Raw genomic sequence first — 6,881 nt, 5'->3', positions numbered from 1 at the left:
CCTTTTGGTAACCATACGATTTGATGAGCTCATAAACTGTGACCACATGCCTTTGGGCTCCGCAGCATTTCTTCCACCTGGTTGCACACAGTTGCTGTGCCCTTTGCTGTGCTTGAGGGACATCATGCAAAGCAGCTACTTGCAAACCTTGATTGTACCTGCCATGGGGACATTGTCAGCTGCTCACTCAGGGGCCCACCTAGAAAGAAGCATTAAGACATTTTGCTCAGACTTAAGTGGGGAGGAAAACTCGACTTCCTCCAAAGTGATACTTCTGTAACTTCTTTACCCTCATCATCAGAGAAGACTGAACTCATTCATCCTCCACGGGATGGAGGCATAGCCCTCAGCACAGTTAGCACAACTTCTGATTTATGTGAAAAAACTCACATGATTTTAGTATTCCTCTCCAGTAGACATCCATGTTTATTTTTATGGATGCTGTAAATCCTGTGGCAGATCACTTTGACTGCCTCCAAGGTTGACATGAAATTTATGGCTCCTCTTTAATAATGACAGCCAAAGTATAGAGGCTACAACCTACATCCTTGTCTTGATCTTCTAATTGCTCTACAATTTCTCTGATACTGATTTTAGTATATTTATGGCTTTCTATTTTATGGTATATTTTCTTGTGAATTGTCTCAACTACTTTGTGGAAATAAATGGGTTATGAATAAATAAAAGCATTCATAGAAACATTAAAAAATTGACAAGCTTGAAATGATACCATATGAAAGACACAGAATGTGTACTTGGTTTCCTACTAACAGACATCTTACCCTCAACCTCAGCTGCACTGAACAACAACTGAGCAAAGAGAAGGTGTTCAAAATTTTAACAGAAATGGCACCAAAAGAAGGCACAGCCGATATCTTATTATCCACAGAAAATCAAAAGTTCTAATTTGAAGGGAATACATTAATACTGATTTTGGAGGCTAGATGTTGGATCAGCACTTGAAAGAATGGGTCCATTTTCTTTCTCATCCTCCTCCTTCATCGTCTTCTTTTACCAAAGGCAATAAATAATAATATTTTTGCAAATAAAGATGCTAGTTATATTTTCAACTTCACACATTAGGACAGAAACTGAGCAACAGCAATATCTTTTTCAATATCCAGAAATGAGTTAGCTGGTCTTTCAGAAACTTTTGAAAGCACTGAGAAACTCAGAAATGCAGAATGAGGGCTACAAATCTATGATCTGTTTACTTACTTGTCTCCCCTTCTGAACAACATTCTCCATGAGAAGTGAACCTTGTCTGCATAATTTCTTATTGTATTCCCAGGGGCTACCATGGTATGTCCCATGGGAGGCGCCCAGTAACCGCTTGAGGAATGAATCATGACCAGCTCCCCTCTTCCTGTGAGAGGAACTTTACTATGAATTTGCTGTGAATTAAGTCATTGCTGCCTCTGCTTCTTCTGTTACCATCTCTTCTTCACCAATTAAATTTGTTGTCATCACTGAAGGCAGGAGTTCTTAAAATGAGAGGGTCCTAGAACCCACTGAAAAATTATGTAACACATATATCAGCACACTTTCAGAAATATTATCCTTGATAGTTAGTGGGAATATTTCTGAATCTTTCTTTAAAATATAGTTTTGAACTCAGGCTCTTTCTAACTCCCCTAATTTAACTTTTGAATAGGGTGTCATTCAGGGAAGAATACCCTAAGTGTCAAGTTTAAGACCCCTTGTTCTTTTATTTCAAATACTTTGAATGACTTCTCTTTTTTTCCCCTAGTTCTATTGCATCCAAGAATAATTTTTAAAGATTTTTGGCTTAACCAATAAAAATCAATACCTTTTTGTTTCAGTGAAGTTACCAATTGTGGGCCTCTTTGCTTGTGTGACTGTTCACACTGTGGTCCAAGTTCTCATTTCCTTTGAAAATCTGCCATGATGCTTGTGAGAAAAACACACAAAAAAACATGCGAAATAAAAAGTCTTCTTCAGTCTTGAGGAAAGGAAACTACAGTGTGTGAGGCTTCCAGATTTTTAAATGTGTGCTTACTTATCTTTCAAAGCAAATTTGCAGATAAGGAGGTAAACTTTTATAATGGGGCTTAAAATTTTGCTCTGCAAGGGGATATTGGAGTCCATCCATTCCACCCCATGGTATTCCTTGGCCAAAATCATGCTACTGTTGTCCCCTCTTTCTTCCATGGTTGGTAGCAGAGCTATGATATGATAGGCTCACATGATTGACCTGTAGTAATTGCTCCATTATTTTTATTGATAGAAATGAGCAAGTTTGGTTTTAGCATACTTTCTGGCTCTTGAGCCTCCATCACCCTCTTAGGAGCCCATTTTTTTTGGTACCACTCAATTCCTGAAGGGCTTCATACTCACCTGGTTGAGATAATACATTGCTGAGCTAATGATTACCTTAGTATAGCATATCCAAAGTGCTTATTCTGTGGATTGTTAGTTAGTATTCTCTGAGAGGAAATAGTTGATGGTCCAATGAATTTTAAAAATGCTACACTGAACAGATGGGTCTGATTATTTCCTGCAAGACTTCTCAGAGCCTTTAATATACTGATGTGCATTGATCGTGTGTCTCTAGGAGTGGGGTCAAGTACCTACATCGTAGTTTCAGAGCTTACTTGACATGGGACATTCTTGCATCTTTCCATGGTCCCAGCATCTAAGGATGCCTGGGGCCTAAGTTATGAGCCTTCCAAAGACATTTGCATTTTTTAATAAGGGTTTCAAATGCTATTTGTTGAACTCCTTATTTCTCAACCTTAGGATGTAAGATCTTAAGGCAGGAAAAAACATCCTTCATCTCTGAGTCACCAGCCCGGTACCATGGTCATTTCCAAGGACAAATAGCACAAGACCCATCTGTGTTTGCTAAATGAGTAAACAAAACAGACTACAAGTCCCGTAAGACTTACTTTTGGACGTAGAATTTGAGCCATCAATGGAAACCATTGACCTCCTGTTACTCTTCATGTTTTGATAATCTCACTACAGTTCGGGGACAAGACCTATCAAAAACTGATCAATATAATTATTAAGAAAAAAATATTATATTACTACATCTTTTCTCCTTCACTCACTAAAGAAAAGCTGATACTAGCATTTTGCGAGGCAGAATCAGGGTAATAGGTATGGGAAAGCACAACAGGAGAAGCAAAATGGGAACATTGCAGAGGAAAGGGCTGAGATTTAGAAGAAATATTTGGGGGGAGGAAGGGGAGCAGCCACCTTTGGGTGGATAACGAGGGTGACATAGATGGGAAGAAGGATTTTAGTGTCTGTGTGACACGTACCCACACCTGTACACTCTACTATGGAAGTTTCATGAAGGACCAAATAAAATCTGGAAATATTTTCATATATTTTTATTTCCCTCTTGGACTTCCTTCTAGAGACTAGGCAATGGGAGAACCTGGACAATGGGGACATCACCACTTGGGAAACAACTGTATACAGTTTTCATGACCCACTCCCACCTTATATCCCCCAACTGTACAGGAAAACAGAAGAATGTGGTTGCCTTTGTTAAAGTTTTTTTTTTAGTTGATTTTTTCATTATATGTACAAAATCATGAAAAGTAATGAAAAACCGTTTTATAATATACATATATCTGTCATAAAATAGATTTATGTGAAAGAGAAAGTATTGACAGTCCCTATGATTTTTATTTTTTAAAATATACTTTTATTGATTTCAGAGAAGGGAGAGGGAGAGAGAGATAGAAACATCGATGAGAGAGAATCTCTGATTGGCTGCTTCCTGCAGGCCCCAGCTTGGGGGATCAATCACCACCAGAAACCTCCTCAACTGGGGACAGCATTCTCTGGCACAGAATACCCTGCACTGTAGTGTACACTCACTAGATGTCAACGAGGGGTCTTGTAAGATGCTCAGATTCAGAGTGATCTCAGGTCAACCAATTATTTTGGTGGCCTCCACTAAACTTCTCCAGACATCACTGTCCTTGATCCAAATATGGCCACTGCATTTACTCAGGCAAGTATGAGTCCTCAAAACACTGAGATGCCAGGAAACTTTTCTCTGTCCTGGCAAAGTGGTTTCTAAGGGAATCTGTCCACTTCTATCATGGGCTACCTTAAGCTACCTAGGTAACCTCCTACCTAAATCTTTCACCTACTTCAGAAAACACATCTGGCTTCAGTCTTATTGCTATGAGTTAATTTGCTTAATGCAGCCTTAGTAGGGGTTACTAGGCTCAGTAGAAGGAGGAAAATAAGGTGGGAAGCATGTGGCACCAAGTTTAATTTAGTTCACCTAACATTTACTGAGCAATTGTTATGTGCCAAGAGATGGGGATCAATTACAAATAGTATGTGTCCTATCCTATAGCGAGGAAAAAGATAGAGAAGGGTCAGGTGGGTTGGGGGAGAGAGATTGAGATGGGATGAAAAAAGGGAGAGAGAAGGTGAAGAGACTGGGGGAGAAGAAGGTAAGGCAAAAAAAGTAACATGACAAGCATACAGAAAGGGAGACATAAGTCAAAGGTAGAGAACTTATGGAGGAAAGAAAGAAAATGGCAAGAGAAAGAGCAAAGAAGAGAAGGAATGGTCAGAAATGACCCAAGAAAGGTCAAGACAAAGAGAATGTTGGGGGTTGGGCTCTAGTTTTACATCTTCTAAAGAGGGTACCTTGTTCCATTTTTCTGTGTTTAGTTCCTATGAACAAACTGGGAGTAAACTGTACTTTTAGAGTTACTAGGTGTGCAGACAGATTTAGAAGGTTTATACATTAAATTGTAAGCTAACTTAAAAGGATAATACAAGTTTTGATTTTGGAAACATTCTCTGGGGAAAAAACTCCCCCCAAAACTAGATTTGCAGTAAACATGTAATAAAAAAAACACATGGGTGTTTTCTTTTTCATGCAATTTATAAGTGCCTTTTCCTTTCTGGGAAAGAAGTGTCTCCAGTACAAGTTGAGTCAATTCATCATATTCAGAAAAGTCATAGTGGCTACAAGTACTCATTACGATGCCTCCTTAAGAAAGGGAGGGTAAAATGGTGATTTAGAGTAGGTAAAATGGTCTGCTGTTTATATCTGGTGCCTCATATTAATCAGTGTTGTGGTTTTTTTTTAATTAGAAAAAAGTTTGACATCGTTTAAATACGTGGTGAGAGTGGAGTGTATCCAGATGTTTGTTGAACTAGAGAACAGGCTGAGCCAAATGTACTGGGGGGAACTGGTTTCTAATCCCAGATCTCCTGAGCAGGTGCTATTTGCAGGTCAGTGTCTCTTTTGATAAACTACAGATAGCTTATCCTTGGTCACTCCCTGAGAGAGATGGAGATGGCGGTGCTGGGAACTGCCATCCATCATGCTATTACAATGCCCTGAAGACTCTTGAGGGTGAGAGCAAATTGGTGGCCCAAGAATTGTTGTTCCATCTCTTTCAAGGGTGTTACCATATCTGGGGATGAAAATTGTGTGTTTTGCCCAGCTGTGCTCAACACTAAAGCATCCAACAGTAATAGTAATTGCACTGGTGGGATTTGGTGCTGGGGGAATTCTGTGCGCTGGGAGCTGGAGGGAGGCCACCAATTCATTGCACATATATTATTTCTCTAGGAAACACAGCATAATTGAGGACAATTTTCCACCATGAATTGCATCATTAGCTAACACAGGGAAAGTGAAATGCTGTTAACTTTCCTTTTTCTTCTTCAAAGCTGATGAGCTGAAGAAAATAGAAATAAAAAGTTTAATATAATTTTTTCCCAAGGATGCATGTTGAAAGCCAGAATCAAAACACTTTTACACAGTAATAGAAATCCCACATTTTAATACATCACCATGCACATAAGGAATCAAGTAATGCGGATACAAAAGAGTCAAATGTACAAAATGATAAAGCAGATTTTCAGGCCTGATAGAGATCATGCTCACAGATACAGGGGGGCAAACATCTGTACAGTTTCATTTCTACCAATTTAAAAAGAATCATGCCCCCCCCAATTTTTTTTGAGGATAGCCCAAAACTAAAGGGAAATTATAAGAAAATATAAAGGAGACCCAAAGGGAATTGGCAAGTTGATAGCTGCTTACTAGTAAGATATGGAAATTGGTGGTTCAAAATTGTGGTGCACAATAATTCTATGTTTAGAGAAAACATTTCTAAACATTGTATGTCCTGGAAATCCAGGGAACAAAAATGAACATCCAGCAGAAAAGGCACTCTTATTTCACCACCTAACGTGTTTGTGTTCACCTAAGTCCAGCCTGGGTTTTTTTTCAGGGTGCATAGAGGAAAAAATCACAGTTGTGGGCGATGAATAAAGAAAATACTTATTCAATTAACTACTCTTAGGGGACTAAGAGAATTCAGACTGCTGGCTTAACTACTCACTTAAGGAAGCTAGAGAAATGTCTACCATTTACGTAGGCTTTGTGTTATGAAATGTGCTTGTATAATCATGTTTGTCAGTGTTTGTAAAAGGGTGAACCAGTTTTTAATTTGATTTCTCTCTGCCCACCCCATACACTATTGAGAGCACTGGTCTTATCTTCATTTCACATTGTTTTTCTTCTTCTTTCTTTCCTAGAACAGTTGCTAGTACACTACAGCTCCTCAAGAAGTTTGATATGGCTCGGTGCTTCCTGTGACCATCAATTTGTCAATTTCACCCTTGCCTTGGTCTTCTCAAACCCTGAGATCAGCCATCTGCTGGCACTAAGCCAAGTCCAAGGCTCTCTCCCTTGGCTAAGTAATATTGCTCTAACCCTTTGGGAAGTGGAGAAGTGGAGCTAAATGAATGCCTTGGCTGTGGGCTCTGTAGATCAGCCCCCAAATATTGGAAGAAGCATGTGTGGGCAAAACTGTGATTGTTACGTTGTTATCATTCTTTCTTTTATTTTTTTAAATCCCCAA

Source organism: Myotis davidii, unplaced genomic scaffold (assembly GCF_000327345.1).
Source record: "Myotis davidii unplaced genomic scaffold, ASM32734v1 scaffold1, whole genome shotgun sequence".
Lineage (NCBI taxonomy): Eukaryota > Metazoa > Chordata > Mammalia > Chiroptera > Vespertilionidae > Myotis > Myotis davidii.
This window is presented reverse-complemented; position numbering follows the sequence as displayed.